This window comes from Rutilus rutilus, assembly GCF_951802725.1.
Source record: "Rutilus rutilus genome assembly, chromosome: 6".
NCBI lineage: Eukaryota > Metazoa > Chordata > Actinopteri > Cypriniformes > Leuciscidae > Rutilus > Rutilus rutilus.
Window position 1 is genome coordinate 13,165,095 of NC_140214.1, and position 13,388 is coordinate 13,178,482.

The 13,388-nt window shown below is 36.2% G+C and overlaps 1 long non-coding RNA gene across 5 annotated transcripts; it reads left to right on the plus strand.

Moving 5' to 3' along the window:
• Positions 1-5,481: 5,481 nt before the first annotated feature.
• On the plus strand, positions 5,482-10,153 carry LOC311292058. 5 transcript variants are annotated; one of them, XR_014627657.1, is made up of 4 exons: positions 5,482-6,430; positions 7,458-7,531; positions 7,601-7,964; positions 8,785-9,044. It is a non-coding gene; the product is annotated as an uncharacterized lncRNA (long non-coding RNA). The 5 variants fall into 5 exon arrangements; XR_014627658.1 differs by adding an exon at positions 9,385-10,153 and having other exon boundaries at positions 5,484-7,531; positions 8,785-8,881; XR_014627660.1 differs by having other exon boundaries at positions 5,485-7,531; positions 7,601-7,735; positions 7,862-7,964.
• The last annotated feature ends 3,235 nt before the right edge of the window (positions 10,154-13,388 follow it).

Here is a 13,388-nt window from a genome sequence, read left to right on the forward strand (position 1 = left end):
AACAGTTGTGCTGTTTAATTTTTTTTTTAAACCATGGTTTTCAGGATTCTTTGATAAATAGAAAGTTCATACGAAGAGAATTGATTTAAAACATACACTTTTAACATTATAAATGTCTTTACTGCTGAATGAAGTATTTATTTATTTCTCACACACACACACAAAAAAAAATGTTTTACCTGACCCTAAACTTAATATTTGTGGTAAACACATATTTGGGGTACAGATAGTGTCTTCAAGTAGTGTCAACCAACCAAGTCCAACACCATTGCTCTAAAAACCCATTAGAAATTCCTGTAGTGAATTGGTCCTCCAGGTCGGCCTACAAACTGACTTTTAATGACTGAACAGTAATGTTATGCTAACATTGCAAATTCTGTTCGACAGGGTGATTACAGCGCCAGCTTCCAATAGGCGGAAGGGATTTGGGGTATTTGGATTTAGCATGGGCCAATATTGAACAGGTGATTGTAAGGATTTGATTGAAAATGAGCTTGTGTGGTTTTCTCTCCAGCTTAAGAGAAAACCACACAGGGAGTGTACAGAGAGATGAAACAGATTAGCGCGAGTCAACATGTTCTCTTCCTCCTTCACTCCCCTTCATTTTCTCTCCTCTCATGCTCGGTTTTCCGAGCCAGCCTGTATAAATAGCATGCGATCCATCTATTATGTCTGTACGTCTCCACTCTCCCTGGATCCTGTTTAGCTTCTCAGCTCTCCTTGAGAGCCCTGTTGCAAAAGCAGCATTAAAGAGTTTCTGGAAGCGGGCAATTTTCCCATAGCGTAGCCTGATTTGATTCTGTGCTTCCAGGAACATTCTAGAAGACTCGGTGCAAGCCTAAAAAACATCACAAACTTGGGTCAACCTGAGCCATGTAGGCTGTTTAGGGCCATGATATAGCCAAGACTGGCAAGTTAAATATAATTATAAAATTATATAATTGATATTAATCCATTTGGTTGTATAAGTAATGTGAAAATATTCATTTTTATAATTAATGGCTTAAACACATTGTTACTTTTTAGGAGGAAAACAAAATATGTGTGTGTGTATTACATACATAAAGTAGTAGATGAAATTGTGCATGCTTTCTTAGTAAGATTTAACAAGAAACAAAGCTCTGATGACCAGCCACTAAGAACCCTGCCACCTTCCAACATATAAATTAATGAGTGAATAAAAATAATAAAAAGAAAAACAAAGGAAATAGTGGTCGCCATGGCTCAACATACAAATTAGAGTGACAGGTGATATAGCGCATGGACAATTGGGGAGGGTTGGAGATGAAATCCCCTCCATCTACACCTCATTTCACTTTATGAAATCTAATACATTAAAAGCTTCTGGCCACTATATAAATAAATAAGGCATAATTTTCCATGCCACCTCACCAAAAGGTTCCATATTAAACATTACAGGTTAGCATGGATCTGGTTGAGTGATTTTTGCCATATTCTAATGAGTGCTAATATTACACTTGCCCGTGTGTCACCATTTATTATTACAGCACCAGATTCATTGGACCTCAGAGTTAAAGAATTGGAAAATTATTCATATTAAGCATGTGCAATTTGTCGTGTTCTCCGAGATTCGAGTGAATTAGGGATGTGCTTTGATACGACTTGCTTGCTGTTCAATTTCTTTTTCCCACAAACCGTTCCCCTAATGAGTCCATGCAGATGCAGGAAAAAGTGAAGCCCTCTTAATTTGAAAAGTGCAAAGCAGGCCCTTGGGTTCATCTGTGTCTGTGCTGGTGCTGCTCGAATTAGGTTAATTAGCTCTCACAGCCAGGAGAAATTCTTAATGAGGTCTAACATACCAAACATTCTGAGTGAGTGCACACGAAAAGCAATCAAAAACAGTTTTAAGCCCAAAGTATACTTTATATAGTTTTTAAGTGTACTTTAAGGTCCACGTACAGTGCACGTGATGCAAATTCAGTCACTACTACACTCCTCTGTGTGTGCCGCCTGATTTTGCACGTGCACATTGAATTTATTTTGCACTTATCAGTTGTTCCACAAGGTGGCAACAGCAACACTGGCCCAGGCCATTGTTTCACAGTAAAAAACGAATCTAAAGAAACGGAATAAAAACAACAACAACAAAATACAGAAGAGCGCAACAACAACATACGCCTGCATTGACAAGCACTTGTGTGAGGGGGTAATGTGATTGCCAGCACAAAATACAAAGACATTTTTATCGGTCATAACTTAATCCGGAAGAAAATAGCACAATACTGGTCAATAATGAAACTTTCTAGAGCACATGTGTCGACCGTCTGCATTCACACATGCTATGAAATGGATTATACTACTTTGAAAGGCTAAATGTTATACTGTACCCAAACACTAGTGTACACATAAAAAACGATGTAGGCCTATACCAGAGAATGTCTAATATGGCGAGAAGTTTCACTCTCAGTACACTTCCGGCTTCTGAACTGGTTGCAGTTCCTCTCTAATTCCATATGAGGGCGCTCACAGGACGAGTGCAGAATGAATGGAGGTCTATGGCGCTATACCAATAAAAATCCACTTTTCTCAGGATATAATTTTTTGTCTAGTAATTTGAATGTTGTATTCGAAAGGAGATGCAAATAAATTACACACTGCTGGGTGTTAGATTTTTTTGAGTCACTTATTTGCTTTAAAAAGTCTTTTAAAGTGTCAATGACGTCATACACATGTACGACCAGAGATACTGCTTAACGGCAATCCTTCACTCACTCTGGTGCGTTCGCGCTCTGCACTTTCTTTTCTCTCGAGGTATCGACAACACGGCTGACACAGGTAAACACACACGGCTGACACAGGTAAACACACGTGCTAGAAGAGTTTTTGTTTTGTTTGTTTCTCGTCTCGCTGCGGATGACACGATGCCATCAAGCGGTATCTCTGGTCGTAATCAGTCCTTCACTGACCAATCAGCGTTCATTAGCAGAATGCTAGCGTGTTATGGGCAACAACAACTCAACCTGTAAGAAATCAAAAGGACATAAGTACTCGTTCATTCAACTTTCGACCTAAAACCCATGTTGAACTTGCAAAATCTACAATCAAGTCTGAGATTTCTCAACGGCAATCGGGTGAAAGAGACAAATTTAGCCATCTAGCCCCATTGACTCCCATTCATTTTGCACTCATGGCGATCGCCCCCAGTGGAACTCTGGTGGTACTACAACCAAAATTCGGTACAATAGAGCTGAATAGGGAGTGGGCAGGCTCTCCGTAGACGGGCTCTGCCTATACTTTGGGCTTTAGGCCCAGACAGCAACATAGTGTCGGCCCAGGTCCGTGTGGAATCCAAGTGAACCAGATGTGGGCCAGATCTGGCTATTCACACAGAATGTGTTTTTGAAATGACAAAAGAGTAAGGGTTAAAAATGACAATGTTTCACTCCAGGGCAGTGGATATATGCTGCTGTTATAGTATGCTGTTAATATGAATCAAACAACAAAAGAAAAACAGAAAATCACACTGCTCTTGATTGAATAACTTTAGTAGCTTTAATAAGAATATATTTTGTCGAGTTCACGCGCATAGGTTTGATCACGCGCGTGAACTCGACAATCGACTACTGTGGACTTCGACCGAAAACAGGATGTAAATACAGGTATGTGCGCTGGCTGAATAAACATCATTTTTATTAATATCTTTCACATCTACTGCAGTCAGATTCACCGTGTTCACTCCGAAGGAATCACTCACATGACCTGTGCACTTGTAATGACACATCAAGGATGTTAAGAGCCTAAAAGCAGGTTTAAAACTTGCCCCATTGAAGTCAACAGGGTGCAAATTTTAAAAAGAGGATAACACGGTGTAGGCAACACCGATTTTTGTCGTTGTTCGCTGTACTGACAGCACTCCAAATGTACAAAAAAATTAGCTCAATGTTAAAATTGACCGGAGTTCTCCTTTAATATGTTATATACCACTTTCTTTTTCATCATGGATTACTATGCAAGAGCTATGCTTTACCATTACATGTCATCATTAGCATGCATTACACACCATAGCACAAATTGCCTTTCCTCCAATATGATCAATATGATCCAGTTCTGACTCATGTCACGTGGATTGCTGCAGAACTTAGATGTGCTGAGCTGTTTGCTTTGTCACTCAATTTTTTTCTCTCAGTCCCAATTTATAGTGTCCTGTACTGTAAAGCATGTGTTTATAATGTGGTATATCCATGGCATGCTTCATATATATATATATATATATATATATATATATATATATATATATAAATAAAATAACAAGCAGAAAACGAAAGCCTGGCTACTAATCTTTATCTTTTAGTTGCATCCATCAAGTTTTCAACAAGAAGGAAATTTATTTTAATTTTTTAATTTTTTTTGCAATGCATTTAATTCACTGCATTGTGAAATGAATATGCACAGCCAAAATAACTATATCATGATATAGTATACTGTCAGCATGATATAAAATATAAATATAAAATTTTTCATATTGTAATAGCCTATACTACTTACCTGACGTCTTACTACATCTAACGTGCTACACACCACGTTAATCACTATAATATTTAAGCTCTGTGGGACTAAAGGTTTGCTGCTTTGTGGCCAAGTTTTTTAAAGTGGTTTAAAAGTTTCTTATTAATAGGTTATTTGGAGTCCTCTAGAGGCATACAAGAGTCAACACATCCTCTTTTAACTGCTTATTCACAACTAAGTTGAAGGCTGCCCTCTTCCAGCTGAATTTAGTCATTACAAGTGATGTCATATATAATTCACTCATATGATATATAGGATAATTATATATCCTGTGTAGATCATAGGTGTAGATATCATATTGTGCCCTCCACAATTAATGGCACCCCTGGTAAATATGATCAAAACTGGCTGTAAAAAATAAATCTGTATCGTTTATCCTTTTGATCTTTCATTCAAAAAATTTGCAAAATTCTAACCTTTCATTTAAGTAAAAAAATTGCATGTGGGGGGGAAATCACATTATGAAATAAATGTTTTTCTCCAAAACACGTTGGCCACAATTATTGGCACCCTTTTATTAAATACTTTGTGCAATCTCCTTTTGACAAGATACCAGCTCTGAGTCTTCTCCTATAATGCCTGATGAGTTTGGAGAACACCTGACCAGAGATCAGAGACCATTCCTCCATACAGAATCTCTCCAGATCTTTCAGATTCCCAGATCCATGCTGGTGCTTATTCTCTTCAGTTCAGCCCACTCATCAGGTCAGGGGACTGTCTGGGACGGTCATGGCAGAAGCTTCATTTTGTGCTCCGCAACAAATTTTTGTGTTGATTTTGATGTTTGTTTTGGATCGTTGCCCTGATGGAAGAACCACGGCCCATTATAAGATAGCAGAGGCCGTCAGGTTTTGATTTTTTTTTCTGTTGATATTTGATAGAATCCACGATGCCATGTATCTGAACAAGATGTCCAGGTCCTGCAGCAGAAAAATATGCCCACAACATTAAAGATCCAACAGTATATTGTACACATTGGGTACTTTTTATCCTTGTCTTCACCAAACCCATCTAGTGTGTTTGTTGCCAAAAAGCTATTTTTTTAGTTTAATCTGACCACAGAACCCTGTGCCGTTTGAAGTTCCAGTCATGTCTGACAATTAAATTTGCTGGAGTTTGTTTCTGGAGGAGCGAGGAGGATTTTCCTTGAAACCCTCCCAAACAACATGTGGGGATGTAGGTTTTTTTTTTTTTTTTTTTTTGGCTTTCTGACCCCAAGACTCAACTAATCTCTGCAATTCTCCATCTGTGATCCTTGAAGAGTCTTTGGCCACTCAAACTTTCATCCTCGCCATGCATTAAGACAGTATAGACACACGTCCTCTTCCTGGCAGATTTGTAACATCTTTAGTTGATTGGAACTTCTTAATTATTGCCCTGATGGTCAAAATGGGGATTTTCAATTCTTTAGCTATTGTCTTACAGCCACTTTCTATTTTGTGAAGTTCAACAATCTTTTGCTGCGCATTAGAACTATATTCTGTGGTTTCACTCATTGTGATGGATGATTAAGGGGATTTGGCCTTTGTGTTTCCTCATATTTAAACTCCTGTGAAACATGAAGTCATAGCTGGACAGTTTCATGTTCCTAGTCACCCTGGTGTGCTAATAAAGTAAAAAATCCAACTTGCAAATTGTTAACTCAGTTTAAAATTTTAAGTTGAGTGGGCAAATTTTTTACTGCAATGTTGAGTTTACTTATAAAAACTATTTAACTGCAAGTGCACTACTATTTTGTCCAATGAACACAAACAATTAAGTTGAGAAAACTTAATATTTTGATTTCATAGTTCGAGCGTTTAACTTCCCGTCATCGCGCATGCGCAGTCTGTCTCGCTGTACGTTACTTGGGGTTTTCTCCTCCAACCACGCTATCGAAGGGACTGGATTTCATCTGATTGCGGTAAGTTTTCTTTAAGCTTTATGAATGAAAATAGGCTATAAATTGCACACATATGTTGATAAAATATAGTATTATGTTAAAATATATATTTCGTGGTGACGATAAGTTTCTATTGTTAGAGATTATCCACGTAGCACATTGCTACTTAACGTGCTAACGTTACCCAGACTAACGTTAGAGTGAGGAAACATGCTTGAAAAAGAAGGACAAGGACGTGCATGGTGTTTAAAAGATGTTAAAAATGTTAAACTCAGTAAGTCGTGAATAAAGATTTAAATGCGGTGCTTGCGCTGATTGAGAGACTTTCTGCCGCTTCTCTCGGACTCGGACAGAATCTGAGTGCGAATTCAGCTATCTTTCGTGGCGTATTGCGATTTAATAATGACATACACATACAATTATGTCAATAACAAAAAACAAAACAAAAAAAGTATTCAAGTAAACACAGTCGGCAATGTCTTAAGTGAACATAACCAATTTGGTGAAACCTAGATGTTTCAGTATTAGATCCATGAGCTCTTAAAGTGACCGCAGTCCGTTCAATTTAATTTCAAGTTTATTTGTCACGTATACAAATTTCAGTTACAATTTGTACATGCTTAGGTTGAGGCTCAGTCATTCTACAGTAGTGCAATATAATTAAATACAATACAATTTAGAGGAAAAAAATAATAATAGAAGCCTATGCAAAACTAATGTGTTATGTTAAAAATATGTATGTTAGCTTTGCATATCAAATAATAGAATGGGTAGTATGTGTGCGGTATGTTTTAAAGTGAATAGGATAAAAATATTGTGTATCCTTAAACAAATATTAGGCTAAATCCTTAATGTTAATCAATCAACAAAAGACAAAATCGCTGTAAATACAGTGAAAACTATGCATTGATTCTTTTTCACATTTGATTATTCATTTTCTGTATTTTTTTTGCTACATGTTAAATTAACCTACTGTAACTGATTTTTTTGTTGTTGTATTGTTTAATAAAATTATGTATCTTTGTTCTGTTGTATTTGTCCTTTTTAGACAAAAGAACATCAGTACAGTGACAAGATCCTTGGATGTGCTAAAACAGTGGCCTTTATTTTTTAAAAGATCAGGTGAGTTGAACTGAATTTACTTACTGTTTTTTACTGTTGCAACAAGTTTTTTTTTTTTTTTTTTTTCAGGGTCTCTGCTCTCTGCTGAGTATTACAGTATCACACAAACTGATCAGAAGAGCACCTTTTTCTCTTAGTTAAATGAATACACATCTAGTTGTACAGAGCAAGTGGTGGAGATGAAGATCCTCACTTGATCATCAAGTAATTATTTTGCATGTGATCATATCTCTCTGGTTAAAGGCTGAATGGTGCCATCTCTTTTTCAAGGTAATTCCCATGCTTCACTTTGTATATAACTTGTTCCGTATTTGTTTTTCTGTCTTTCAGACACAGAAACTCCAATGTGCTTCCTCAAAGAAAGTCTACAACTCTTAAAGGTCTGCCTTTGTTTATGAGGGAAAAGTCTGGAAACATCCTGAAGACTTGCCTGGTAAGAAGATCATCAGCATATACACTCACACCTGATATATTTCACCTATTTACCAGATGCTGTTAAGAGATAGGTTTTGTGTGATATACAAAACTTATCATCAACAGACAAAGTCATGGTAAAAATTACTTTATTAAATAATTGTAGTTGAAACTTTCTCAGTGATCAGTTTGACTTCATCTGATAGCACAAATTCAACAAGTTGTTATTTTACCAAAGCAAAGACAGTGGAAAATTACTGCTTCACAACACTGTCCGGAGACATTCCCTCTGATATCTAACCTGTTAAAACAATACAGTGCACAATCATAAGGTTAAACAGTAATGTAGCAATAGCAGAGTAAATAAAATGAATATAATATGAAAGAATATGAATATAGGAGATATAAACAAGAAAAGGCAGCATGAAAGTAATCCATGTGACTCTAGTGATTTAAACCAATCTTCACTGATGCAATATGACCAGTTTTGGGTGATAAACAGAATGTGTGCCTTAATACATGTACGATTTTGGGTGACCTAAAATAACTAAACTAAAACTAAAAAAAGCATTAAATCAGAATGGCCGTGGATTCTGCTGTGGACGAGTGCCACAGGCAATCACATCAATGCTGATATGGCATTGTTTGGAGTTGGGAAAATGTTTTCCGTTTATCAGTTTTAGCTCTCTGGCTGAATTTGAACATGCTTAAAAAACATGACCACCTTTACTTTTCAAGTGAAGTTACATGAGCAGACCTTTAGGAACACTCTGTGGTCTAACATAATTCAATAAAAAAAAAATGACCCTCATTTTATGCTGATTTATTTTCTACTGCAGGACACAGAGCCAGAAGACATTCACAAGGGGAGAAGATGAGGACCTTAACTATCGCTGAAGATGATGTTGCCACTATCCACTCAAACCCAAATATAAGGTGCCTCTCTGTAGTACTATAAGAGCAGTTTGGGCCAGATAATGTGCAAGACCTTTGCCACAGTTGTTACTCTCCTCTTTGGCTTGATTTATGGCCCCAATGTTAACTATTCTAAAGCATTAAAATACACCAGTAGTAACTGGTTAAGAAAAAAATTGTTTAGTTTGTTTAGAAAAAAAAAACGTTTATTTATCTTGACCTAAAGTGCTCCGCAAGGCTGATTTTTTTTTTTTTTTTTGCATAGTCCTTCAAAAGATTGTCCAAGTAGCTGCAATCCATATGGATAATTGTAAGGTTAAGCATTTATTTATTCCAGTTTGTACACTTTGTGCAGTCTTTTTTTTTTTTTTTTTTTAATAAATCTTGAAGAGTGGAATAGAACTTCATCACCTTAAAATATGTGTACCTAATGCAAATAGAAAATGTGTTGTTTTGCAGAATATTTGTCAATAAATAAATTCTGTAATGATAGCAATGTCTTTTGTATTGTGTTGTATTTACAGTATGGTTTACTCCCTGCATTTGGATTCTTAATGTGAAGGCTATACAAGTATCTGGGTGAGATATTTGAAAAAGTTGAATCAACTTAAAAAAGTAAAAAAGTTGAATCAACTTAAAAAAGTAAAAAATTTAATCAACTTAAAAAAGTGAAGCAACCAGCTGCAAAGCTTTTTTGAGTTTACTGAACTTCAGGACCTCTGTAGTTGTGCTTACTCATTTCTTTGAGTTGGACTGGTAGTTGGATGAACTTCGACCAGTGAAGTTGAGTAAACTCAAAAATGCTTTGCAGCTGGTTGCTTCACTTTTTTAAGTTTACTCAACTTTTTATTTTTTACAGTTATTGGGAATATACTTCAGAGATATTTTACTTGTAAAGAATTCTAGGGGTGCCAATAATTGTGGCCAACGTGTTTTGGAGAAAAACATTTATTTCATAATGTGATTTCCCCCCACTTTCAATTCTTTTACTTCAATGAAAGGTTAGAATTTTGCACATTTTTTGAATGAAAGATCAAAAGGATAAACGATGCAGATTTATTTTTTACAGCCAGTTTTGATCATATTTACCAGGGGTGCCATTAATTGTGGAGGGCACTGTATATATATGTTTTCCTCTCTTCTCTGCCAGTGTGTTTTGTGTTTCCAGTCTCTTTTGCCATTTTGTTAAGTTTGGGATCCCTGTTTGTTTTGTTTTATTTTTTTATTTTGCTTTGTTTTTCTCTTCTGCCAAGTTGTGTTGCGGTTGCTTGTTTGCCCCCCAGAACTCACCTGTCTTGGACATCTCTCCTGGTTTTGACCATCTGATCTGGTTCTGGTTTTGGAGTCTGGATTCTCACTCGTTACAGTGCTTGCCTGCTTGGTCTTGCTGTTCTGACTATCAACCTGATTTTGAACATGAGTTTGGATTTCTCTGATACTGTCTGCCTCTTGTTTGATCTGTCTGTTCATCTGACCTTGACTCTCGTCTCATGACTGGATTTTATTTGCTTATTTGCGAGTCTGGATTTCTATTCCAGCCTGTTTGACTTTCCCTCTGCCCATTGCCCATGGGTGGTTCGGAGCATAATCTTTACTCCATCTGATTACATTGTGAAATAAAAATTAATCCACCTGTTCCAAAGTATCAAGTCAGTATCAGCTGGCTTTCCATTTTTTCTTGTAACAGTTTCACTTCTCAGATAAACCAAGTGAATACTGGTTTACAAAGACGCACCTGCAAGGAAAATCCAACCACTGGTATGTTCTCTTATGTCGTATGGCTAAATGAACTGCAATTATCTGAGCATATTAGCAATTATGATACAATGCTGGTGTGAAATGTGTGAAATAATAACGTTTTTTTTTTTAAGATGCTCACCAAGGCTATCTTTATTGGATCAAAAATACTGTAAAGAAATGATTGAAATATTACATTTTAAAAATCAATGTTATGTTTTAATGTATTTTAAAATGTAATTTATTCATGTGATGGCAATGCTGAATTTTCAGCAGCCATTACTCCAGTCTTAAGTTTCGTACCATTCAAGTAGGTACTGTAGGTTAATGACAAATTGATAGTGCACAGTCGAGGTGAGTTCAATTTTCACACTCATTTAGTCCACAGCTATTCAGGTTATGTGATTGTGACAGGTAACAATGCCCTGTACCATTATGTATCTGCTTCTTTTTTTAGCTCTGCTAGTATGTCTGAGGTCCAGAAGGAAGTTCTCACAGGGATTCTGTCTGAGCTGGCAGAGCTGAAATCCACTGTGAGTTCTCTGAAGAACAAACTGCAGGTCACCGAGGAACAACTGAATCACCTCAGGAAAAACGGTAACACATTCCTGCCTGTTCTTATCATTTCTGTCAGCCTATACTTGTAAAACACTAAACAGTTCATATTTTTAAATATAAGTAAAAATCAGAGGAAACTCTCAGTTAGACAGCCTCAGCCTGGCCTTGAAATGCCCTCAGAATATACATGGATCCATAAAGGGTGATCCAATTATTTATTTTATTTTTTTAATAGTGGTGCAGTTTCTCCATATGATTTAACAATAAAATAAAAACTATTCTAAGTTCCAAGCTATTAACCAAATCAACCATTTCTAAGATGAATCACAACTGTACTAAATGAAATTTTCAGTCCATTACTATAGTGCTAACACCTTAAGACGCATTCAGTCCTGCAGCAAAGATAAGTGAAACATGTTGTTGTCAATGACAAAAGTTCAAAGTGTATTCAGAAACAATACTTTAGTATAAAATTACCTAGCCAGCAAAATGTGTTAGCATTATTATATTATATTTTTCTATACAGTTTGTGTGATTAGTGTGTTTTTTTTTTTTTTTTTTTACAAAACATGTTCGTGTTTACACAGAACATAAAGTGGCATTTGGTGCCACACTTGGATCAAACGGTGACTTTGGACCCTTCAACACTCAAGTCACACTGGTTTACAGAAATGTCTATGTGAATGAAGGAGGAGCTTACAACTCAACCACTGGTATGTATTCTTATAACCTGTATCAAGGTTTATAATCACACTGAAAACTACATTTTGTGAGCAGTGTAATTATTTAAAAGATCACTGTTTATTTATCTATTACAGGTATCTTCAAAGCACCTGTAAAAGGGGCCTATTTCTTCAGTTTCTCTGGACATAACCGCTCATCGAAAGTTCTGAATTTAGGACTCTTTAAAAATGCAGAACAGATGGTAATTGTTTTCAATCATCCTCTAGGTGACCGCTATGAATCAACGGCTAATTCAATCTCTTTGATGTTAGAGAAAGGAGATTCTGTTTGTGTGCGTCTCCGAGAGACTTCATGGGTCTTTGATAATGAAAGCCACCACAATTCATTTGTTGGCCATTTACTTTTTCCTCTTTGACAATCTTACTAAATTCATGAAGTTAGTGTGGAAAAACAACTGTTGTAGATGGAGGGAACAAGTATTAGACTGCTGTATGAATATTATAACTTGAGCAACAAGCTGAGCTAATCAAATTTCATAGTTAACTTTTGCCTTGTAACAGAGGAGGGAGATTGCGAAATTGCATATGAAGAGCCAAGTAAATTCGAGGAAAAATTATATAATCATATTACGCTATCTTTGCTCATGTAGAAACTTATGTCATCTTTTTAAGTTTTCTCTGATTTGTCTGAGATACTCTCAGCCATGATTAAAGCATATCAAAGACATTGTCTGGAGTCTTTTCTGGTAACTGATGTGCAGCACGCAAGTAGAGATCCTAATTTCCAGTTCCCAAATGATAGTGTCCATATGGGGGCGGGACGCCGTCTGACAAAGCCAATCTGAGGTTTCTGGGGGGCAAACACTTTTATAGAGGGAACCACCAGAGAAAAATATTTGTGATTGGGATCATGTATGATCTGGAGTAGATAGACATGCCATGTAAATAATTTCCGGTTCCCTGCTTTAGAATTGTGCCAATCTCAGATGCCTGGAACACCAAAAATATAAAAAAATTTTTATAAATTCCATTGTACTTTTTGTACCAATGTACTTTTTAACAAGTCTTAACCACAGGTGCTAAATATAACATAAAACATTTTCAGTTTTAGTTATGATTCACTAAAAGGACGACAATAAATACATTACAGTACTTTATGGCAATAAATAAAGTAAAAAGTAAAATATATTTTTATGAAATATCTTTATGAAAATAAAATTGAAGTTGGCATTGTTTTAATCTAGAAATGCACTGCAGCTAACGTTACATGCCTGACCATGTTATATTTCAAATCTTAAGGTGATAAGTCTAAAACTCTTGAGTTTTATGAAATGTTTTTCAAGATCATATCATATGATATTTTTTTGAGAAGCCTCTAAAATGCTAACTGATGTTTACTGTCATTTTCTAAGCATCAATTCAGTGTATTGTTTTGTGGTGCAAACTGTCCCATTCAGTTTCAGTCTTCTGTAATAATGGAAAGACAAGGCCGCAGCCTGGCACAAACTTGGAGGGTCCTTAGAAACTTCTAGTTCGGCATCACCTTCACG